Below are 12,975 nucleotides of genomic sequence, written 5' to 3' on the forward strand. Positions count from 1 at the left end.
CTTAATTTTTCTTTCTGCTGCTTCATTATTGGTGTATAGAAATGCAACAGATTTCTGCACACTGATTTTGTGTCCTGTGACTTTACTGAATTTATTTATCAGCTCTAGCAGTTTTTTAGGGGAATATTTCAAGTTTTCTAATAAAGTATCATGTCATCTACAAATGGTGAAAGTGTTATTTCTTCCTTGCCCATTCGGAAGGTTTTTATTTCTTTTTATTGTCTGGTGGCTGTGGCTAGGATTTCCAGTACTATGTTGAATAACAGTGGTGAGAGTGGACATCCTGGTGTTATTCCTGACCTTAGGAGAAAAGTTCTCAGTTTTATCCCTTTAAGGATGATATTCATTGTGAGTTTTTCATATATGGCCTTTACTAAGTTGAGGTATATTCCCTCTAAATTAACTTTGTTGAGGATTTTTTATCATGAATGGGTGTTGTACCTTGTCAAATCCTTTTCTGTGTCTATTGAAATGATTGTGTGGTTCTTATCCTTTGTATTATTATTTTTTTTTTTGAGAGAAAGAAAGAGAGAGAGAGAGAGAGAGAGAGAGACAGCGCACATGAGTGGGAGAGAGGGATGGAGGGAGAGAAATCTTAAGCAGGCTCCATGCTCAGTGCAGAGCCCAATACAGGGCTCGATCCCACAACTCTGGGATCATGACCTGAGCTTAAATCAAGAGTCTGACAGTTAACCAACTGAACCACCTCAGTGCCCCCGTCTTTTTCTCTTATTGATGTAATGTATCACATTGATTGATTTGTGAATACTGAACCACCCTTTCAACCCAGGAATACATCCCACTTGATGTGAATGATTTTTTTAATGTATTGTCAGATTTGGTTTGCTAGTATTTTGTTGAGGATGTTTGTATTTGTATTCACCAGAGATTGTCCTGTAGATTTTTTTTTTTTTTGGTGGTATCTTTATCTTGTTTTGGTATCAGGGTAATGCTGGTATCATGGAATGAATTTGAATGTTTTCCTTTCTTTTCTTTCTTTCTTTTTTTTTTTTTTGCAATAGTTTGAGAAGTATAATTATTAACTCTTTTTTAAATGTTTTATAGAATTCCCCTGTGAAGCCACCTGGTCCTGAACTTTTTTGATTTCTGATTCAATTTTTTTGCTGGTAATCAATCTGTTCAAATTTTCTATTTCTTCCTGTTTCAGTCTTGGTAGGTTATAATGTTTCTAAGAATTTATTCATTTCTTCTAGGTTGTGCAATTTGTTTCAATATAGTTTTTAATAATATTCTCTTGTTTGTATTTCTGTGGTATTGGTTATTTCTCCTTTCTGATTTTGTTCATTTCTCTTTTTTTTCTTGATAACTCTGGGTAGAGGTTTTATCAGTTTTATTGATCTTTTCAAAGAACCAGCTCCTGGTTTCATTGATCTGTTCTATTGTTTTTTTAGTTTCTTTATCTTTTATTTTTGCTCTAATCTTTATTATTTCCTTCCTTCTGCTGACTTTGGGCTTCATTTATTGTTCTTTTTCTAGTTCCTTCAAGTTAGGCTGTTTATTTGATTTTTTTTTTTTCTTTTGCTTCTTGAGTTAGGCCTGTATTGCTCAAACTTCCCTTGCAGAACTGCTGTTGCTGTATCCCAAAGGGTTTAGACCATTGTACTTTCATTTTCATTTGTTTCCATGTACTTTTTTTATTTCTTCTATTTCCTGGCTGATTCATTCATTGTTTATTAGCATGTTTTTAACCTCCGTGTATTTGTGATCTTTCCAGATTCTTTCTTGTGGTTGACTTCTGTAGTTTCACAGTGTTGTTGGTCAGAAAGATGCATGACTTAGATCTTCCTTAATTTGTTGAGGCTTCTTTTGTGACCTAGTATGTGATCTATTCTGGAGAATGCCCCATGTGCACTTGAAAAGAATGTGTATTCTGCTATTTTCTTAGGATGGAATGTTCTGAATATATCTGTTAAACCCATATGGTCCAGTGTGCCATTCAAAGGCACTGTTTCCTTGTTGTTTTTCTGTTTGGATTATCTCTGTTCATTGATGGTTGTGGTGTGTTATAGTCCCCTACTATTATTGTATTATTATTGATTAGTTCCTTTATGTTTCTTAAGTGTTTTATGTATTTGGGTGCTTACATGTTGGGTGCATAAATATTTACAATTGTTATATCTTCTTGTTGGATTGCCCCCTTTATTATTATTATATAGTGTTCTTTGTTTCTTGTTACAGTTTGTGTTTTAAAGTCTATTTTGCCCCAGATAACTATTGCTGTTCTGGCTTTCTTTTGACATCCATTTGTATAAGTGTTTTTTCATGCTCTCACTTTCAATCTGCAGGTGTCTTCAGGTCTAAAATGAATCTCTTGTAAGCAGCATATAGATGTGTCTTGTTTTTTAACCCATTCTGTCACTGTTTATATTTTGATTGGAGGAGTATTTAGTCCATTTATATTCAAAGTAATTATTGATAGCTATGTATTTATTGCCATTTTATTACCTGTTTTGTGGTTGTCTCTGAAGATTTCTCTAGTTTCTTGTCTTTCTCTCTTTCATGGCTTGCTGGTTTTCCTTAGTAATATATTTGGACTTCTTTCTCTTTTTTTTTTTCATTTTATTAGTGGTTTTTTTATTTGTGATTACCATTAGGTTTGTATATAACATCTTCTGCATATAACAGTCTTTATTAGGTTGATGGTTGCTTAAGTTTGAATCCATTCTTTACTCCTCTTCTCCCCATGTTTTAGGTATATGGGTTCATATGTTACATCCCTTTATTTTGTGAGTTTCTTGACTGATATTTTATGAAATCACTCAATTTTACTGGTTTTGTATTTCCTACATTCATATTGTCACTTTTGGTCTTTCCACTCAAAGAATCCCCTTAATATTTCTCATAGTACTGGTTTAGTGGTCTTGAATCTCTTTAAGTTTTGTTTGTCCAGAAAACTCTTTATCTCCTTCTACTCTGAATGATATTCTTGCTGGATAGAATATTCTGGCTGCAGATTTTCCCCATTCAGTACTTTGAATATATCATGACATATATGATGACATGAATATATCATGACAATATCTTCTGGCTTGCAAAGTGTCCACTGAAAAATTCCCTGAGAGCCTTATGGAGTTTTCCGTGTATGTAACTGTCTTCCTTTGTCTTGTTGCTTTAAAATTTTTTTATCACTAGATTTTGCCATTTTAATTATAGTATGTCTTGGTGTGGATCTGCTTTTGCTGATTTTTTGGGGGGTTCTCTATGCCTACTGGATCTGGTTATCTGTTTCCTTCCCCAGTTTAGGGATGTTTTCAGCTATTATTTCTTCAAGTAAATTTTCTGTTCCCTTTTCTTCTTTTTCCAGGATTCCTATAATATGAATGTTATTACATTTGATGGAGTCACTGAGTTCCCTAAGTCTATTCTCATTTTGCATAATTCTTTTTTGTCTCTTTTGTTCATCTTGATTACTTTACATTACTCTTGTCTTTTAGGTTATCAAATCGTTCCTCTGCTTCTTTCAGCCTGCTGTTCATTACATCAAAAGGGCCTCTAATTACATTTATTGCACTCTTCATCTCTGATTCATTCTATTTTATTTCTGTGTTAAGAGTCTTGCTGATGTCTTCCACTCTTTTATCAAGTCTGGTGAGTATCCTTATGATCAATGCTTTATTTTTTAAAAAATGTTTATTTATTTATTTTTGAGAGAAAGAGAGATCATAAGTGGGGGAGGGGCAGAGAGAGAGAGAGAGAGAGAGAGAGGGAAACACAGAATCCAAAGCAGACCCCAGGCTCTGAGCTGACAGCAGAGAGCCTGATGCAGGGCTTGGACTTACTGTGAGATCATGACCTGGGCCAAAGTTGGACACTCAACCAACTGAGCCACTCAGGTTCTGCTTATGATCAATGCTTTAAATACTCCATCAGCCATGTTACTGTTTTGCTTAGATCTCTGTCTGTGGCCTTGTCCTATTCTTTTTTGGGAGGCAAATTCCTCTGTCTTCTCATTTTGTCTAAGTACTTGTGCCCATTTCTGTGTGTTAGTAAAGTTAGCTACATCTCGTCTTCTTGAAGGTAATGACCATATGAATAAGAGCTCCTATAGGGTTCCCTGTTCCCCAAGGCCTGGCACTTCAGGGAGTATTTCCAATGTGTGTTGTGTGTGCTCTGTGGTTTCACCCTGCCACTTTATCTTTCAGACCAGCCATCTTCAGAGGCTCTTTTTGCCTGTTGTGGGCAGTGTTTGGTCAGTGGCCTGAATGTGGTGCATTTTTACTAGGTGTGCTCTGGTCTGCTTGTGGAATGAGACCCGTTGCCACTGCTGCTGGATCTGAGGCCCTGCAAAACTCCTGGGTTCGGGAGATGTGGTATTGGCAGGGTTTGTACTAGTCTTCTGGGGGTGGGCCCCCACCATGCTTGGACTGAGGCAAGTGTGACTGGGAAAGGCAGTTTTATTGGAGTTGTGGGGGAAGGTGGTTGGTGCAGGCAAATTAGGTAGCCAATGTCAGGGCTGAGCTGGTTGCCACAGGTGGTCCTCTGCTTATGCTAGGGGCAGGCAAGGGAAATGGAGGCTTCCAGTTCCTTTGTTCCCAAAGGGGAACCCCCCAAAGAGGTCTTTCCATGAATGTTGCCTCTCTGGGACATGCTCTGAGATGAGCAAACAACCTCCCACTGTGTGCTCTAGGTGCTCTTCTGATTGCTGTTTCCATGCTGCATTGTCTGTGGACTATTTGCCCTGCCTTCTCTCCAAGAGTGGCACAATACCCTCCAGGCTCTATCCCAGCCAAGCCTGCTGACCTCAAAAACTCCAGGCTTTAAGCCCTGCTAGTTGCAAGAACTCATTGGCCCCTCTTGCTTTCCAAGCCAATTGCTATAGGGACCCGTCTTCCCCATTCACTCTACCACGTACCAGCCCATCCCTCGCCCCACTCTGTGACCTCTGTTCCTTCCCCACCATAGGGGCCACTATTTGTCTCTCAAACCACATCTCCACAATTCCCACCTTCCTCAATGTGACCTCCTCTCAACCTTCAGCTGTGGAGCCTGTTCTGCCAGTCTCCAGGTTGACCTCTGGGGCACTTAAGATGATTTGATAGCCATCTAGTCACATTTGTGGGATGAGGCAAGCACAGGGTCCTCCCACCCTGCTGCCAACCCCTCAAGAAAGAAAAACCACAATTCAGTGAGTTGTAATAGTGCATACACATGTGTGACCCCCATCTCTATTACTTTCAACACTCCATAAATTTCCCCTGTGCTCCTTCCTAGTCAGTGTCTTGCCCCTGCAAGAGGCAAAAACTTATCTGATCTTTTTATCACAGAGTAGATTTCTTTCTAGAATTTCACATAAATGTAATCTCAGTATTGTCCTTTATGTGTATGTCTGGCTTTTTCTCTCAGTATAATGTCTGAGATTCATCCATGTTGTTGAATGCTGATTTCTTTTTATCACTGATTATTATTACATTGTATAAATATACATAATTTGCTTATCTATTTCACTGTTAATAGGCATTGGAGTTGTTTCCAGTTTGAGCTAATATGAATAAAGTTGCTAATAATATATTTATTCTGGTTTCTGTTGGAAATATGTTTTCATCTGTCTTGTGTAAGTACCAAGGAGTGGAATTAGGTTAGATGTAATAATTTTCTTTTATATGCTTAAATAATGGTGACATTTAATGTTATTAATTATTCCATGCTGAAACCATCAACAATACTTTTATCTGCAGTTTGGCTTTAAAGTTTGGCTTGAAAAGCTAATTAATGGCATTTATATTATCATGACACTTTTTCATGGTGGGTCAAGTAGAATGGCTAAATGTAGAATGGTCCTCTTTTTAAGGCCATTAACATTGCACTCTTTCCTTCTTTTGCACTCCCTCTCTCACCTCATTCCTGCTTGAACTGGTTGTCTCCTACTCATCCTTAAGACCTCACCTCAGACTCTTCTCCTCCTAGAAGCCTGCCCTGAGCTTCCCAGTCTGGATTAGATGACCCACTAAGAACTTCATAATTTCCTCCTATTGTGATTTGTGTCACCCAGCTTTGCAAACATTGGTGTATATGTCTATCTTCTGTTTTCCATTGTGAGCTCCTTGAGAACAGAATTATTTACTATTTTTCTTTGCATAACTGTTGCCTAAGCCTATTTGACATGGTAGTTCCTCAGTAACTGTTGGTTGAATGAATAATTAAAAGTGAAGTAACTTACTCAAGATCCATAGTGAGTTAAAGGTAGAACAAGAATTTGAAGTTTTGTTTTTAAATTCATTGTTTTCCTCCTAATTTTCTGGGTTAAGCATTTTTTAAGCTAAGACAAAATAAAACATTCTCCAAACTTATTTTAGATAAAGAGAGAAACTAGTAAATCCCTAGAGATCAGATGTAAGTATCCCAGAGACAAGCAGTTGGGACCAGTGGTGGTATCATTAAATTCCTGTGCAAGTAGATAGTAGAGTCTACGAGTTCAGAACCTTGAGAGAGCTGTGGAGCCAAGGAAGGTAAAAGGTGAGAGCAGGACCCATGGGGAAAAGAATCTCTGGGGACATTGGACCCCTTCCCTAAGGCTGTTCTTTCTTTCTTTTTTTTTTTTTTTGTTTGTTTTTTGTTTTTAATTTATTTTTGGGACAGAGAGAGACAGAGCATGAACGGGGGAGGGGCAGAGAGAGAGGGAGACACAGAATCGGAAGCAGGCTCCAGGCTCCGAGCCATCAGCCCAGAAGGCTGTTCTTTCTAATGAGGAAGGACAGAGCATTAGCATGAGTTACAAATACCAATAAGCAACAAATACCAATACAGTTTTACCCATAATCTACATTTAGGTCACTTTGTCAGATTTTTTAGTATCCATGGTAACAAGTTGATCAACTAATTCCATACCTAGATAATACGTGAGGGGAAAGAGCTGCACAATACAATAGTATTTATAGACAGACATGGTCAATAATATTATTGTCAGTCACTGTCAAACAAAACAAATTTTATTGTTGTTTTCTTCCCCAGCCATTGCTCTACGTGATATTTCAGGCTTCATTTTAAAAACTGGAACAGTATAATGTTAGTATTCTTTAATTCCTGTTGAGACTGAAATTGAATTCTGGGGTGTTAGGAATTGCAGAATGGGGGGTTCCTGGGTGGCTCAGTCAGTTAAGCATGCAACTCTTGATTTCAGCTAAGGTCATGATCTCACAGTTTTGTGAGTTTGAGTTCTGTGTAGGGCTCTTCACTAAAAGTGCAGAGCCTGCTTGAGATTCTCCCTCACACTCTCTGTTCCTCCCCAGCTTGCTTTCTCTGTCTCCGTCTCAAAAATAAATAAACTTAAAAAAACCCCAAAATGATAAATATGACATTTGATCAATCCACACTCTGTCATCTGACTTTTATTTATCATATTTTTCTAGACTGCAGAAAGATCGACTAAGGCACATTAGTGAGAATGTTAATAATAATGAACCTAGTATTCCTGGGTTCAACCCAGGATGTAGTTATTTTCCTCAGAGCAGCAGCAGTAAACAGAGTGTGGACAGATGGCTAGCGAGGCAAGATTTTTTTAATTCAATCTCTCCACTATGTTTATAATAAATAACCACAAGTTTTGACTATTGAACTGGTTTTTATCCTTTCTAAAAATTAAAACCTCACCCCCTAACCTTCCATTTGTTTTCTTTTCCCCTGTTGCTTGCCTTTTCCTTCTTGTTCAGCCAAATTTCCTAAGCCATACTGATTATAGATTGGAATCTGATTTTATGTCTAAGATATATTTTATGATTATAAAACATTTTTAAAAATCTAATATCCAAAGACTTTTAGCAAAATTTAATTAATCCTCTTAAATTAGTGATACCACACAATGTGACAACATTAATCCCAAAAGCAAATTGTATGTTTTAATTTTTTACAAGAAGATTATTTTTCATTTCCCAAAATGACAAATAACTTAAAACAGTAGGAAAGGGCGCCTGGGTGGCGCAGTCGGTTAAGCGTCCGACTTCAGCCAGGTCACGATCTCGCGGTCCGTGAGTTCGAGCCCCGCGTCAGGCTCTGGGCTGATGGCTCGGAGCCTGGAGCCTGTTTCCGATTCTGTGTCTCCCTCTCTCTCTGCCCCTCCCCCGTTCATGTTCTGTCTCTCTCTGTCCCAAAAATAAATAAAAAAAAATAAAAAATAAAAAAAAAATAAAAAAAAAAAAAACAGTAGGAAAATTGATTGGTTGCCTTCAGCAGCATTGCAAGTTAACTTGCTGATTTAAAAAATCAATTACCATTAAAGTATTGATGGAAATACCTGGTGTCTTTGTAGTTTTTTTCATCAAATTCTACAGATATGAATTATGATAATTTAAACCCTATAAATATAGTTAGTGCTATATTTAGATTAATAAATGCACAGTATTAAAGATAAATATTACTTTTACAAGTGAGTAAGGATCCTGTGCTTCCTGAGTATAGAGAGATAAAATTCAGCTGAGAAGTTACCCTTTTTGTTTGTACATATAGACATAACCCAATTTATTAGTCAAAGCTGCTTTATTTTCTTTTCTTTCAGGCTATCTTAGAAGGGGAATTATGAGTTAGGAAGCACAGCGGGGATCAACCTAAGGTAGGCCCCAGCTTTGTCTATAATCAGATTAAGTAGCATCCTCACGTTTTAATTGCCTGTTTAAGCATCTCCTTTGGTTGTTGGTAATTTGCTCCATGCCATTTAGAGGATATATTTTGTAGGGCCTGGCTTCCATGAATATCAATCATGACTTTCTTCAGATTAAGGGATGTGTTTATGAATTGGTTTGTTTGTGTATCATTGTGTGAGATGTCTGTCTGAAGACTTTATATGGAGGGGATATAGACACGAGATCCTATATAATTCAGCTGTTTTTCTTCCTGTACTTTTCATTTGAGATTAATTGAAAATTTTTCCCAGTATAATCTCTTCCAATAAATAATTACATTTAGATTTTTATAAAAATATCATTTTATCTACATATATTTCAGTATATATCTTTTAAAAATAAGGTCACTTTTAATAAAAAATTCTCCTTGTTATAATTCTCACACCTGAAACATTAATGACATGAATTTAAGTTTTGAAAAGTTAGAAAATAGACTGGACTATATTATCACCAATATTAAAGGAATTGCCTCTCTATATAATTGTGATTATAGTCATTGAAGCAGAATAGGGATTACACTTTTGCTCAACCTGGTAATATTCTCTGTTGTAACTCTGGTATCAAATAGAATATTTAATTCACATAATCATTATATATCTGCACTGAGAAGACAATGGGGAAAAATGGGAAGATAATTTGGAAAGAATTATAGGGTTATTTCAAAGAAGAGTCCTACTAATAATTGAAAGTCCTCTATACCTTGATCTTATCAACCCTGTTAATTCTTAAATTTGAGTAAAACCTTATTATATATTTTCAGTGCCCTATTCCTCAGTGACTATTTCTGGAGAAGTTTACTCTGTGTGTATTATTAATCTAAATTATTTCAAATCCTTAATGCACTTTGGTAGTTTTTTTAACTGATCTGTATTTGATTTCCTATCAAATCTACCATTGTTTATTATCCCTCTATTACATCAGATAGAAGATAGTCAGACACTTCCAGATGAGTCCCATGAAGAGTACTGAAGGGCAAGAGGATAGGGTATGAAGTTGGAGGGCACATTTCAGGGATCAAATCCTAGTAGGGAACCTATCATCATAGCCCAGACAGTGAGATCAAAGTCACAACTTCAAACTCAGGGCCAGACAGAGAGCAGGAATTAAGCAACAAATCAATAACAAATTTTATCTGGAAAATCTGAAATTTGAATAATACATTCTAAATAATCTATGGGTGACAGAAGAAATCACAAGAAAATTTATAAAATATTTTGAACTGAGTGAAAATGAATATACAACATAAAAACTTGTGGGATGAAGCCAAAACAGTGTTTAGAGACAAACTTATAACGTTAAGTGCTTATATTAGACAAGAAGAAAGGTCTCAAATCAATGATCTTAAAAAAACTTGAAAAAGAAGAGCAAGTTTAGCTCAAAATAAGCAGAAGGAAGGAAATGATGGAGATAAGAGTAGAAATGACTGAAAGAGTAAACAGAAAAACAATGGAGAAAAATCAATGAAATTTAAAAAAAACTGTTTTTTTGAAAGCTTAATAAAATTGGTAAAACTTTATCCAGACTGAGCAGGAAAAAAAAGAGAAAGGAGAAAACATGGATAACCAATATTACAAAGCAAAAGGGAACCTCTCTGCAGATCCAACAAATTAAATTGTTTCTTACACATTCAATGAGTCTATCCTTATGTGGTTTCCATCAGTACCAGCATTTAAAGGATAAGAAGAGGGGCACCTGGGTGGCTCAGTCGGTTAAGCATCCAACTTTGGCTCAGGTCATGATCTGGTGGTCTGTGAGTTCGAGCCCCATGTTGGGCTTTGTGCTTTCAGCAGAGCCTGCTTCAGATTCTGTTTCTCCCTCTCTCTCTCTCTCTGCCCCTCCCTAGCTTGCCCTCTGTCTCTCTCTCTCAAAAATAAATAAACATTAAAAAAATAAAGGATAAGAAAAGTATATTATAAAAACTGATATGAAATTGACAAATTCCTAAAGAGACCTAAACCACAAAAGCTCACTGAAGAAGAAATGGAGTACATGAATAGCCCTATATGTAAAAAAATTGTATTTGTATTCAGTTAGCTGGGTCCATATTCTATCTAAAGCCACTGTGCTTTAGATAGGTGGTCAATATTGTTTAACGAAAATTCTCCTATTATTCTACCTGTTTGCCTTAAAATGTCTCTATGAACTCATCCAACCAGTTTTACATCCCTCTGGACTTTGAGGAAAAAGTGTTCCTACTCACCGATTCCCAAATATATTTGGTTTTGTTCATGCAAGTAGGATGATAGGAATAGGGTGAGTCATAGAAAACTTCACAGAGGAGATAACATTTGATTTAAATAGTAAAGGATAAGGACTGTATAGCAGTTGCAGGACTATGCTAGAACACTTTTGATAGTCTTCCATAATGCCCTCCATCCAGTAGAAGGGGCACAGAAATGGATACAACAGCCTAGAATGTTTCATTTCTATACCTGGAAAGCTGTTGGAAACCAAGATTAAACAGAGACTCATTAAGTGCCCAAGAAGCATAATTTATTGGGAAAAAGGTTTATTTTCCTCTAAGGATACAAATAAACATTTGGCCAGAGCAAAATTTTGAGGAAGTTATCAGGGGATTGAAGAACAAATTCTGACATGGATAAATGACTAGCTTGGAGATCTAAAACAAAAGAAGAATTAAAAAAATATTTATAAATAATATAGAAGTACAAATAATGAGTACCTGGGATGAATACTAGAATTGGGTGTATTTAAAATTTTTATAGATGACTGAAAACTTCAAATTTATAAATGATATGACATTTTTCTAGATGGAAAGATGCCAAGTACACATAGAAAATATGAGGCAGTATCTCAGAGGCTAATGGACAGGAAAGTGGCAAATGAGCTTCTTTCTGACAAACATGGGGTTATCACACATTTATGTAAAAATAATTCAAGCTGTATTTATAAAATGATGAGTTTAAGTAACACTTATGAAAAGTAATTCAGGAGTTATTGTAGACTATTCCTATTCTTTTTTTAAAAGGAATTATTAAATAAATAGAAAAGGAGGAAAAAGAAGATAAAAAAAATTTGTGTGTGCTTGTGAACACATTTTGTCATTAGAAATGTTCCTCCAGTTCCAACAAGTGTCACCAGGCACCATAAATTGCCTAGAAATGACCTAGTGTTACATTATACTCAAGATTCCATTAAGTTACAGAAATAAGGAGTCATCATTTTAAGAAATCCAGCAAAGAGTATCTTTGAGTCGATGGCAGTGATGAAGCACAGGTTGTAATTTGTAATTACATCTGTGAGTATAGTCCCATATTTACTTCTTCTTGATTTTAGTCAGCATGAAATAATTATGTGTTCCAGATTGGAGTGCATTCAAAGTTCCGTTTAAAAAGTTCATGGAGATTTCCCACTTTGCTCTAAGAAAAATCTGCTCTTAATGTTATGTTCCCCTCTGGCATGCCATAAATGGACACCCTAGAGATCAGAACAGCTAATAAGTAGAGCAACTTAAGAATAGCCTCTCACAAATCAAACTGGAACAAATGTGAGATCCACATAGCAGCAACCAAATATATACTTTCCCCAATCATATATCACACATTTAAGCTTTAAGTATAACCTATTAACAAATTCAGGTTTAATCCTCTCTCTGGGGTTTGGTAATAAGTTTAAGAAATGGAAATGACTTTACAGGTTCGAGAAAACTAAGTAGAATATTAAACAAGCAGTGTTTTAATCCACATTTCCTTCATGGAATATGAAAGCTTTACTTTTTCTTTGGTTTAGGCCTCATACACCTGAACATTTAGGTAAGCCTAACAATCCTTTCTAGAGTTTCTTTTAGCTTTTTTTCAGCAACTTGTACATTTATGATTTTTACATTTAAAAATCATACTTGAAAATTGCTGTCATGGGTGCTTCTTCAGATAGATCCATGCATAGGTCAGGCAGTTAAAAATAGTGAATGTTCATGGGATAGGGTGGGACACAAGGAGCTTGAATTCATCATGACAATTACAGGTGATAAAAAATTCTTGTTTTCCTGCCCAGAATTCTAAGGGGACCACTATTCAGTTGCCTTACCCCTTACTCCAGATTCCTTCACCTTCATATGTGAAGAGGTCTGTGTACTTCTTACAAAGTTCTTGAGGTAGGAACTTGGTCTCAGAGTGGTTTTGGTCTCATAGGAAACAAAGGCTGGATTTATTAAGTATGAGAACACAAACATTCTATCTGTACATGCTAAAATGCTTTCTAGTTCCATGGGTTAAATCAGGTAGTCTCTAAAAAAAACTCTCACATTTGGTCTTCAGTGCACAAAAAAAAATCTCTGGTACTGAGTGACTGACCTTGTTCTGGGTGGGAGAAATACTATATC

General features: G+C 36.2%; 1 protein-coding gene across 14 annotated transcripts in view; it reads left to right on the forward strand.

Moving 5' to 3' along the window:
* LMNTD1 (lamin tail domain containing 1) overlaps window positions 1-12,975 on the forward strand; it is a 485,471-nt gene that overhangs the window by 30,352 nt on the left and 442,144 nt on the right. Inside the window, exon 2 of one of the 14 annotated variants that reach the window (XM_058743303.1) lies at window positions 8,510-8,563. The exons of the other annotated variants lie outside the window; for them this stretch is intronic. The gene's annotated coding sequence lies outside the window, so the exon portion shown is untranslated. The remainder of the gene's footprint in view (window positions 1-8,509; window positions 8,564-12,975) is intronic. 14 annotated transcript variants of the gene reach the window in all.

This window comes from Neofelis nebulosa, chromosome 8, assembly GCF_028018385.1.
Source record: "Neofelis nebulosa isolate mNeoNeb1 chromosome 8, mNeoNeb1.pri, whole genome shotgun sequence".
Classification (NCBI taxonomy): domain Eukaryota; kingdom Metazoa; phylum Chordata; class Mammalia; order Carnivora; family Felidae; genus Neofelis; species Neofelis nebulosa.